This window comes from Bidens hawaiensis, unplaced genomic scaffold, assembly GCF_021521415.1.
Source record: "Bidens hawaiensis isolate Kalapana, Puna unplaced genomic scaffold, B.hawaiensis_p1.1 tig00004748_1, whole genome shotgun sequence".
Classification (NCBI taxonomy): Eukaryota; Viridiplantae; Streptophyta; class Magnoliopsida; order Asterales; family Asteraceae; genus Bidens; species Bidens hawaiensis.
The window spans coordinates 637,724-650,650 of record NW_027491294.1 but is presented as its reverse complement, the minus strand read 5'-3'; the positions used below and the strand labels follow the sequence as shown (position 1 = coordinate 650,650).

General features: G+C 32.5%; 1 long non-coding RNA gene across 1 annotated transcript; it reads right to left on the bottom strand.

The window, feature by feature from the left end:
* Positions 1-7,847: 7,847 nt before the first annotated feature.
* On the bottom strand, positions 7,848-12,811 carry LOC143627972 (uncharacterized). Its single transcript, XR_013152675.1, has 3 exons — positions 12,787-12,811; positions 12,641-12,691; positions 7,848-8,766 (listed from the first exon to the last, which is right to left on the bottom strand). It is a non-coding gene; the product is annotated as an uncharacterized LOC143627972 (long non-coding RNA).
* Positions 12,812-12,927: the final 116 nt, after the last annotated feature.

The following is a 12,927-nucleotide window of genomic DNA, read 5'->3' as shown; positions in this document are numbered from 1 at the left end:
TAATAAGTTTAACAAGCGTTTAACAAGCGTTTTTAAGATAACATGTATAGTTAAAGCATACCAGCAGTGTGCTTGTACCAAAGAACCTGAATGGTGATTCTGCAGATTTTTTCTTTTCTTCAACGTTCATGAGTTCACAGAATGCATTCATTGCGTTTGTTCTTATATATAAACCAGGAAAAAAACTCTCAAAAATCACCTTAAATGAATCGGTGTAAGTACTCTTGAAAACTTCTTCCCATATGTCGTTAAGGCAAAAAAATATATACCCTGCAATTGTTTTCTCATCATCTGTGACTGTTGTGTTTAGTTCAACCTCTCTTAAAACATATGGTGATCTCAATGCAGGAGGTAACTTTCTTTTTCGTTCTTCTCTCACCAACTCTTTGTCTTTATTTTCTTGTATTAATGATACAGGAGATGTAATTTTGGGTATCATTTTTGAAGTTGATGTCGGTGTTATGAAATTTTCACTTTATGACATCTCAGCTTCAGCTTTTGAAATTTTCACTTGGTTTTTCTCTTCAATTCTAGTAACTGAAAAACAAGTTAAAGTCACTGAAGCAGGTTACTAAAATTTTTTTTATAAAGCAAATGCATTTTTTTTATGTCTTACCTATGATATCTTCGAGAGTTGCATCAGTGTTTATGGGATCAACATCATCTTTGTTTTCTCCTCCTTGTATCATCTCTGATGCAAGGGAACTAGACTCTTGGGCATTTGTATGAACATGCACCACATGAGCTTCAAGCGAGATAACTGTGAAGCAATAAGTATGAGCGTGTAGAAAGCGTTTATGTATGAAAATTGTAAAAAAAAATATAGATAAGCATTTAAGAATTGTTTAATACCTTCAGCTTCTTTTGGAATTTCTGCTTCCTTTTGATGCACTACATGAGCTTCAAGTGAGATAAGTGTTTAAGAAAAAAATATAGATAAGAAGCGTTTAATACCTTCAGCTTCTTTTGCAACAGTGTGTTCCATCTTGTCGTCTTTCGATCCAACTTGTGAATCTTAAGATAGCGTTTAAGTTTAAACATACTAACAGAGCGTTTGACAAGCGTTTAAGTTTATTATTTAAGAATAAAAATACCTTCTTTTGCCCATGCAAGTACTGTAGAGACAACTGAATCAAGTTTATTATTCCCTTCTAGCTTTGTTACATTAATTTCTTCATCTTTGTTTAGTTGAGATTCATTACCAATGACAGTTGTTATTTAATCTTTTATAAATAATATTTCTTTTAAGTTGTATAAAAGAAGTTTTTAATTTATTACCTTTTTCGTGTCCCTCAACCTCTGTATTTACCACTGCATCACCAACACCTGCACCACTAACTCCTGCACCACTAACTCCTGCATCATCAACAGTTTCCCCAGATTTTTTCTTTTCTTCTGATAGATTATAAACTTCAGGAATCGTACCACTTCCTTCTTCACCAAGCACAGTATCTGAACCAACTACTGCATCTGAATGAACTGTCTCAATTGCGACAGCTGTAAAAGAAGTGGAAACTTTCAAAGACATATATATATTTTTTTTATAAAGAGTTAGATTGCTTTTCTCACATAAATTAAGGAGTGTGTTGTTTTTCATGGGTTCACTTTCATGTGTTTTGGTAACCACATTAGGATTGAACATGTCTTCACAATCACAACACCTAGTAAAGATATGTGGATTTGATAGATATTTTTCCTTCCCTTCATGGACTAATTTATTGATTTCTTTGCAAAGTATTTTAAATTTCTTCATCTTCTTATCCATTTTCTTATTCCAAGACTGTAAAATGAAAATATAGTTTTTAATTAAATTAAGATATTCTGATTTTATGTATGTCTTACCTTTTCTTCCTTTGTTTCTTTTGGTGGTAGGTAAGCAGATATTCCAGACAGCTGAAGTGGGGTCATATAAAAGTCGACCAGCTCTTGCGTGTGTGTTCCCAATGGCATTTGCAAACTCAAATGTGAATAAGTATCATCATCATCAAATTCGCCTTCGGCATTGTGATCGGCATTATCTGATTCTGTTTCACTACCCCATCTGCCCCTGACATATGTTAATGTATCATTAAAAGAAATACACATTAGATGAAAATAACAAGTTTTTTGTTACCATGTTTTTGGTTATCACCATCTGTATCAGGCTGATGTATCGCGTTGTCACCAGCAGGTGCCCCACCAACTGTTTGTGCAGGTTTATCAACAGAAGGAATATCAATTGTATTATCAGCAGCAGATGCAATTTCACCAGCAGATGCAATCTCAGGAGTTATCTTGTCACCGGTGGCTGCAATCTCACCAGAAGCTACAACATCATCTTTACCAGCAGCTGCAAAATCAGCAGTATCATCTTTAGCCGCAATCTCTCAGCAGCTGCAATCTCAAGAATTATCTTGTAACCGGTGGCTGCAATCTCACCAGAAGCTTCAACATCATTTTTACAAGCAGCTGCAGCATCAGCAGTATCATCTTTAGCTTCCTCGTTTTCAACATTCTCATACGCAAGAGCGTATTCCTCGTTTTCAGAATCATCATATACAGGAGGTCCATTATTATACAAGTATTTCTCCATCCTTCCAAGAGTTGTTGTTGTTATGTAGTTGACTGCAGGTGTTGTGACCGGAGCCCCAAATGTACCATATTTCTTCTGGTACTCATGTGTGTAAAGCATCGTAAGAAAGGTGATTGGACCATTTTATTGTACATTTTCATCTTTCCATTCTTCCTTTGTCATCTTTAGGTTTTCAATTACATAGCCGCCCCAGTCCATGTTTGGAATATCTGTGAGATTATCGATTGCGGAGATGAATCGTTGGTTGATTGTTGTTGATTTTGTAATAAAACCTATACACGTGTAGAACAACACAAGGAAATTAATTTTAAACATGTCACAAACTCCTTGATCATTCGTCAATTTCTCTCTCACATGCTTTATAGTTATTCTTGGAATCGGGAATTGGTTCTTGAACATATCAGTAGTTGCATCATCCCCCAACCTTGGTCTACTCCTGTCTAAAACGGGTATTTACCCATTGGTATACCCAACACCTCATGAACTTTTGTTGTTGTTATCTTAATAACACCGCTGCCGATGTTCAATTCATTAAACCGGTGATCGTAGTTCATCAGCAACCAATGCTCTAACATTGATGGAGTTTGGGTAATTTGCAGGTTTAATATTGAACCAAACCCCGTTTCTTTCAAACAATCTTTTTGGGCAGAGTTCATTGCACTCACTGCATCGACAATGTTAAATGGTGCACATCTGAGCCACAACTTTCTGTCTAGAAATTCAACAAAAGGTTTCCTTTGTACCCTCTCAGCTGGTTTCTTTTCTTTAACAACCTTCCTCCTTGGTTTTCGGAAGTCTGAGTCTAACTACTCTCTTCCACCTCTTTCCTCTTCTTTGATAAAAATTCGTTGATTGGAACTTCAAAGTCTGAATCAGAGTTTGCTTCAACATGTTTTGTCTTAAGCTTTTTGACTCCGGCATCAATTTGTTTTGTTTTAACCTTTCGCTTAACTAATCACACATAAAACTCAAATGTTAAATAACTTTAAAACGCTCATCAAACGCCTAATACTATATGCAAAACTAGTTGTTAAAGAACAATTAAGGAACCTGATAAATAACCTGTTAACAAACAAGCTTACCTAACGCTCATCAAACGCACACGAGCAGTTAAAGAACCTGTTATTCAGTCATATCAAAGAAGACTACCAAATGCTTGCCAAACGTACAAGAACTCATAAAGGAACATGTTATTCAGTCATCACAAACAAGACTGCCAAACGCATGCCAAACGCACAAGACCAGTTAAGGAACCTGTTATTCAGTTATCACAAACAAGACTCCGAAACGCATGACAAGCGCTTGCCAAACGCACAAGACCATTTAAGGAACCTGTTATTCAGTTATCACAAACAAGACTCCCAAACGCATGCCAAACGCACAAGACCATTTAAGGAACCTGTTATTTAGTTATCACAAACAAGACTTACAGACGCATGCCAACAGAGGTTAATTGACAACGTAATAAACAATAATTAATACAATTTAAGATAAAGTTAAACCCTAAAACGATTACAGTTTACTGATTTATTGATTTCTAAAACCTAAAACGATTACAGGAATAATAAACAAACACATTATTTACTAATAATCTGAGGTTTGTCTTGTTTAAACTTTGATCTTTGTTCCTTTGTTTTATCCATCTTCATTTTTCGATTGAATGTAGTGTGCTTCAGTTGTTTCGTCGCCGGAACAGTTGATTGAATTAGTACGCTTTCGTCGCCGAGATTAAGTTTATGGTAACCGCTCGCTTAATTGAGAGTGATTTTAGGGATAATAATTGACGATGTTACCCTTTTTGAAGAAAGAGGCACGTTTTTAAAAATATTGATCGGACGCTTGATTGTGTCACGTACTGTTTGTACGATAAGCAATTAACGTACGTTAACCGCCCTCTCTCTCTCTCTCTATATATATATATAAAAACAAAACCACGCGAAAAAATAAAACAAACACTCGTAACGGGAAGCTCAAACTAGTAAGTTGATGTAATAATAATAATAATAATAATAATAATAATAATAATTAATTGGTTTGTATAAAGCAAATATATCTTTGATTAAACATTAATTTTTTGTTTTGATATCGAAATTACAAAGAAAACATGTGAACACATGTTAGCAAAACATGTGAGCAATATTTAACTGAAAAACAACCAATGAATTATTGTATTATTGTAATGATATAATATAATGTAATCTAAGATATGATATATATTGTTTTTAATATGTAATGATTCAAATAAGTCACTAATTAAATTTATTATATCGGGATATACTTGTCTTTTAATATGGGAAAAACACCTACTTAAGGCCAACGTCCGTAAACACTCACCCGAAGGCACGACAATGTGGTTAGATAAGTTTCATTTAGTTTAAGGATCCAACTAGTGAACGTCACATACATGTCTACTCTTTCATCATTACCCGGTGTCGCCTAAATTAAAGCATGTGGGCATCAAACTAAATTAAGTCTCTCTCTTACCACTCCAACAACTAATTAACAACATAACATAAATAACATAACATGCAAATTGTATAATAATAATAATAATAATAATAAACGATATTGTATATAATTATTTATAGAAAAAAAATCGAAAAAATATTAAGACTCATAAAATGAATCAAATAGCAAACTCAATTTTTCTCACATTTTCAGTGTTTTTGAATTCTTTAGTTAAAATTAAAGATATTTAGTTAAAAATTAAAGTCTTAAAAAAGTATCATAAACAAAAATGATTCAAAAAGATAATAAAATAAATTAAAAAGAAAACGAGAAGGGATGTGGTCGCCACGCGTTCTGGTGAGCGACGGTGTTTGACATTCCAAATTTCTAATCCATTGTAAATCGGTAACTTGGTAAACTTTTTCGGTAAAGTTTATTATTTATTATTTTATTTTTTGTAATAGATTAATTAAGCCATTTGATGTTGTTTAGATATTTTCAATCCATGTCATCCAATATTATTTTAATCTGATACAACTATATAAAAATAACCGTGAACTTAAATTGATTTTCCAGGGAAAAAACTTGAAAGGTGATAAATATATTATAAAAATATGTTTGAATGATTTTCGTGTTATGGATAATATAAAATTGAGATGTGTAAAGTATATCGTCGAACCAGGAGTTGGCTCGAGCTTTTTTTTTTGTTCTAGTTTAAGCTGGAATTTCAGCTCGTTAAGATTAATCGAGCTGGGCAAAGCTAGCTTGTTAGTTTCGAGTATGATTATTTTGGTGCAATTAAAAGTTTTTGAGTTTAAGTCCTAATGTTATTTTTGAACAAATTAAAAAAAAACATTTTATATAGAAGTCGTAAGTAAATAAATAGTACATGTTTGCAAAAATAATATAAAACATATATTTGAGGGTTGGTGAGCATGGTCGAGCCGTCGTGGTGAAGGTCCAATAAGATGATAGATACATGATACAAGTTGAATAACATATTTGAATTTAATATTGTTTCATTAGTGACCTCGTAGTCGGATTATTTATTGTCTCATCCTATTACGAATTTTTGGTCTTGAACAAGGTTAGACAAGGGAGGACAAAAGCGTATTCTCAAACAAATACAACTTTTAATCTTTTCTTTCTTTACGTATTATAGTTATCGGAAAACATTAAAATGCAAATTGAGATAAAAAATGAGAAGTGTGAGAAAGATTTGTGGCAAAAAAATCATTAAAAAAACAATAACTCAAAACATAAAAAAAAAACTAAAATGTTTCACCCGTCTTTCTCGTTTATTAAAAGATGAAAAAGCCACAATGTCGAGAAAAAAAACACAGTGTCGAAAATAAAAAAAATGCAATGATAAATAAAAAAAAGACACTAGACTGCAAAATATATGACAATGCCGAACAAAATGTAGCATAATATTGAATAATATAACACAATATCAATAAACAAAGACACATTGGCCCTATAACTAATCACCCCATGATATAACCTTGACTCAATACTTGTTATTTCACCGATTTCAAGATCAAGTGAGAGTTTACATCCAAACATAATTGAAGTTTGCGATATTTATGATCCCATCACAAAGTTAGCAAAACTTGGGACCTTAATGTTTAAGAAGGTTGAATAACTTTCTTAATGAAACTACATCACATATGGTGTTAAGCCGTTAAGGTGCTTTAGTTAAGGGAACATTCTTAATAATGTTTTGACTATCTGAATGTTCAAGTGCAAGCGAGCAAGTGATGACGCTTACTATAAGCATTTTGAGAAACCAAGATATCAACCCATGGTAAGTTAAATGACTTATTTGCAATGGGTTTGAATGAATGGAACGAAGAAAAGTTTTCGTCTAGTATATGCTTAAAGGTTTAAGATACAAAATTCTACATTTAATATGCATAAGGACCCTAAGGATTTCAAAATCTTATTAGGTCTTGTCAATCATGGACTTATTTTGGAAATGGGCTAGAAATTGCTGGGAATACTTTTAATATGACCAAGTATATTTTGTTGAATATTAGGTAAAAGAGAAACATAGAATCGGGCCGCAACAATTTGGTTACTCGCGCTACACACATATTAAAGGTTGTGGTTGTCAAAGGATGATGGTTCAAAGGTTCATGACCTTTAAGGTTGCATTTACAATGAATAATTATGAATTCATAAAAAAATGTGTATTTAAAGTAATATCATGATTCATGACCATTAAAAAGGTCACAAAGACATACTATAGTAGTCATAATTTATTTTCTATACACAAATCACAACCTTTGTAACTATGGAAACTTAGTAAGTTTAATCGACTTATTAGTTACTATCACCATACAATGTTGATCATGTATGCTACTCATTAGTTCGTTGTATGTTGTCAAGTGATTGAAAACAAGCTTAGAGAATATTCTTCAACACAAGTCATTGCTTTATTGATAGATCATTCGTCTTAAAGCAATAAGTTATAGTTTCGATTATCACTTTCGGTTTATTTTTATAACAAAAACAAAGTTGATTACATTTTCCCATGGTTTATTTCATAGATACATCATAGAAGGCATTGCTTTAGTGATAGATCATTCGTCTTAAAGCAATAAGTTATAGTTTCGATTATCACTTTCGGTTTACTTTAATCACCAAAACAAGTTGATTACATTTTCCCATGGTTTATTTCATAGATAGATCATAGATCTTGTGACATCCAATATGGAATAACCTGGCTTTTACTAATATCTTTACATGAAAATTTACCATAATACTCATTAAAAAGTCACAAAGAATCAAAGTTGTCGCGCTATTCTAAGGGTATTTTAGGCATTTTCCTGATGACAACTCGCTCGCGGAACATGCTTGTCAAACTATTTGTCCGTATCTAAGCCGTTACAATCCTCGCGACCCTCATAACCTTCACATGTCCAGGCCTTTAATAATGGCTATATAACCACATTCAATGAACAGTACTCCATACTCGTCTTTCGAACATGTCAGAACCAAACAATGAGAGCAGGCAACTGTACAGTCAGCTGAGGGGCACGGGTATGCAGGCTACTTCGTCAAGTAGACCAATGATGAACCCGAACATGCACCAGGGCTCAAGATCGCGAGGCATGGTCTCTTGCGGTGCTTGCAAGCATTTAAAAAGGAAGTGTGAAAAGGAGTGCATCCTTGCCCCTTATTTTGACCCGGAACATGGAGGAGCACTATTTGCAGCCATTCACAGGGTGATTGGCGCCCGCAACCTCACAAAGCTCTTGGAGCAAATTCCACCGGATAAACGCCACGAAGCAGTTCGGAGTCTTTATTTTGAAGCTCAGGCTAGGCAACGTGACCCTGTTGGTGGTTGTCACGCTATTGTCTTAAAATTGTCACAGCAGGTACATGCTAATACTATAGACATTCTATCTTTAACAAACATAAACATTCAAACTTATGATATTTGTCATTGTAGGTGGCATCTTTGCAGGAGGAACTAGCGAGGTTGGAAAACGAATTAAGAACCTCGAGACTCAATGCGATTAACGCGCTGCAGGGTGCACCACAACTTGAACCCGTGCCCAACCTTGTAGTCCCCCCTGGTCACCACCTAAATAATTTCCAGCCCATGAATCCAGATGGGTCATTTGCTCCATACAACAGTGTGGTCAACATGAACATGTTTGACCCTAACCTGAGTAACCTTGCAAGTCAAAATCCGAATGTTGCTTACGGAGAGCAGATTGTCAATCGGCCGCCGGTTACTGAACCGTTTTACAACGTTGATGAGTTTTTCAACGATGTGGAAGAAACCGGGGACACTTTTGTGTTTCCAAATCAGATGTTTTAATCTGTATTGAGTTTCAGATGGTAATAAAAATAATGTTTTAATGGCTTTCTAGACATGAAACCGCATTTGTATGATTTTCTATTGTTCTACAAAGTAACTTTTATAACTTTTTAAATTATACAAAAGTCACCATTAAAACAACTAAAAATATGGCAACTATCAGTCTATCACCACTGTTCGTCTCCATGTTCCGACGCCGGTCATATCATTCAGGCAAGGTTTTTCCGACCACCTCTAGAACGTTACTCAGAAAACGTGATTCATCAAGTAAAAAGCACCTCTGGATTTCAAACTAAAGGTAGTCACCGGCGTAGTTGAAAATTATTTTTCACATAAAAACAAGTAACTGTATTCGCATATTTGATATACTTAATACATAATATTATATCTAACAGCTAGAATTTTATTTTATTTGCTTTTTGAAAAAGTATTTGTAAAAATGGGTATTCTTTTTGTAGTTTGGTGTATCCGGGGTTTCAATTAGGGGTGTTCATCGGATCGGATAACAGATTATTTGGTTTATTCGGCTCGGGTTATTCGGATTTGAAAGTTTCTGGACCCTATCCGAAATCCGATCCGAATCTATCCGAATTCACTTCGGATTGGATTCGGATAATATCCAAATAATCCGAAATAAACATAAAACATTTTCCTAATTTTTTTGTTCCTAACATTTAATAGTTTAAAATCACAATAAACATACAAACAGGAAAATACGAATTACTCTTAACACAAATTTAAAGTTCAAACTTCAGATAACAGTCTAATAAATATACCAAACCGGAAAATACCACTAAAAACATGCTTTTTATTCATATTAAACGAATAGCGGATTATTTTTTATTCGGATTAAACGGATATCCGAATAATCCGAATTTTTTAAAACTCCATATCCGAATCCGATCCGAATTAGTTATTCGGATTGATCCGATCCAAATAAGAATTCAGATCGATTTATTTGGGTTTCGGTTTCGGTTCGAATATCGTTTTTTTTTCGAATTTCGGATTTCTTGAACACCCCTAGTTTCAATCCACAGATTCTCTATCCTTAATGTCACTTAATTTCTTTTTTTTTCCCAATTTTCATTTAATGTTTTAATTAATTTGTAATAAAGAAAAGTTTGCTTTGTCCTACCCTTCCCAGACCATACTAATAGTTTTTGCTATATATGGGATTTCACTAGATACGTTTGTTTGTTTTGTTTAATAATTTGAAATATTTAATGTTTAAAAAATGGGATTACTCTATAGAATAGTAACCAAGTTTTGAAACTGTTCCAATCAGGTCACTCATTAAAAGTTTTGTTTCAATCAGATCACTAAAGTTTCATTTTTGTTCTAATCCTAGATATTTTACATGGATAGCAGGTTATGTAGGTTTTTTTATTTCTAAATAGTTTGACATTACAAAATGTTTTTTAAAAAATGGGATAAATAATTTTTAAATTGGGAAAAACTACAAAAAAAATCTGGAAAATTCAAAAAAATAAAAAAACTGAAAATTGCAAAAAAAAATTGATTTTTTTTTTGCAATTTTTTGCAATTAAATTTTTTTTTCTCAAATTTTACTAATTTTGTAAAGTTTTAAAATTTTTTTTGCAATGTCAAACTATTTAGAAATAAAAAAACACCTACATAACCTGCTATCCAGGTAAAATATCTAGGATTAGACAAAAATGAAACTTTAGTTATTTGATTGAAACAAAACTTTTAATGAGTGACCTGATTGAAACAATTTCAAAACTTGGGTTACTATTTAAAACAAAATCTAAACACATAGCTTTGTTAGAAGAAATTTGCCATACATTTCGAGGTAAATTTTAGAGTAAATCGTCCTTGTGTCATGTAAGAATTTCAATTTTCATCCCAAAGTTCAACAAGTGATGCCTATCGCCCCTATTGTTCATGCGACTATCAAAACTTTATCCAAGGGATGGATGTCCATGGGAGAAAGATTAAAATCATCGGAAGGAAGGGGCTAGGGGTAGAAAGGGTAAAATGGTAAGTTTAAGTAAACTTAACATAAATCTTAAAGGAAATCCATCTCGGGTGCCAAAGGCATGAAAATCGCATGAACAGTAAGAACAATATTTGCAATTTGTTGAACTTAGAACGATAGGTGAAATATTTGCATAGCACAAAGATAATCTCTTTAATTCACTCAAAATTTTCATGAAAACATATTAGTATCGAATAAAAGTAATTTTTTCAGACACGTAATACAAAACATACGAGTACATTATTTGGATATACCTTAAATCTCTATAAACTTTATTGAAATGTAGAAATAAATGTGAATAAAACTGCTATTTAGATAATATTACCAAGAAAAATATTAAATGGCACATAAAACAGAAAAAGAAAAAGAGAAAACAAATTTAAATTTACAAGATAGAAACAAATTTATGAGGAAGAGGATCCATGGTTTGAAACCCCTGATACGCTAAAATACAAGCAATTAAGAAACCATCCATTCTTACAAATACTTTTTCAATGACGCCATCTTTACTAGTAATTTTTAAAGCCTCACCAATTGTCATTTTTCTGGAGGTCCTTTTTTTTCAAATTCAAAGCTTTGTCATCCAAACATGCCCTTTTTTTTCCTTTCAAAAATTGGATTTAAAAAAAGGTTAACAAGATCATACCCGACTACAATTATCGTTTGGCAATTTTATGCTTAATCACAAGGAAAAAAAATGTTTATGATGTACGAGTAAAATAAAATAAAAATAAAGAAACTCATTCATGTACAAGGCACCTCTTTTAATCTAAAAGTAGTCATGGTCGTAATTGAAAAGTGTTAAATAACATAAAAACAAATAACCGTATCCGCATATCATGAGTTTCAAACCATCAATTCTCACAAAATGCAATTTATTTCTTATTATTTCAATTCATTTAACATATAAATTAGTTTTTATTTAATAATTTGTAATGATATTAAAAAATCTAGATACAGTACTTTGTTTAAAAAAACTTGTCATACATTTTGATCTAAATTTTAGAGTAAATTATCCTTGTGCTATAGAAGAATTACACCTTTCGCACTTAAGTTCGAGAAATTAAGCATACCATCCCTGTTAATGTGACTGTCAAGTTTTTTTGTCCCAGGGATTGGATGTCCACGAGAGAAAGATCAAATCAGGATGGCGAGGACGTCACTCATTTTGAGGGTTTACCTGGTTTTTAAATTAGGCGTGACAGTCATGTGTCCAGTAGAGACGCCATGCGTAATTTCTCGAACTTAGGGACAAAAGGTGAAATTTTGCGTAGCACAAAGACAAACCATGTAATTTACTTAAAATTTTACTGTAAATAGAGTTGTATCTAAAATAAAGTATTTGCTGCTAAACACATAATATAAAACTACTTTATTTGGATACAACTTAGATTTCAATATAACTTATATCAAAATGTAGACAATTTTTTTACAACATTGCATATTTAGAAATATATAAAATACTTCCACAAAAAACTAAATTATATGTTAAATGAAAATGAAAAAATGAAAAAAAAAACATAAATTTTATGAGATTTAAGGAAGGAAACTAAAATACAAACAAAAAGCCATCCATTTAATTTTACAAATACTTTTTCAAAAGATACCAATTTAACAAAAATATATAAAAAAATGACTGGCTAGAGATTATATTTAAAACTTTACTAATTATTATTTTTGTAAAGGCCGCTGTTTTTTAAAATTCAAAGCTATAGGTTCGTCATCAAAACATGTTTTCTTCTTCAAAGATGGCATTTAAAAATAAAAATATGATCTTTCAGACTCGTACCTGGCAGATCAGCAAGTATAATCCCCAAGGAAGTGATGAAGGTACACCAAGCTGCATTCAAGGAAATATGTCAAACAATATTGATACTTTTAACTGTGTCGTATTGGATACAATACAAATATGATCTTTCAAAAGATCCAACTTACCATAAGTTTAAAAGTGACATACCACAATAAGATGTCAACCCAAATCCAACAAGTGCATTCTTCCAAAAACCACCCTGTCAGAGTACATTCATAACCATAATACTAAGAATACAAATGTGCACAAATAAACAGGATTGTGTT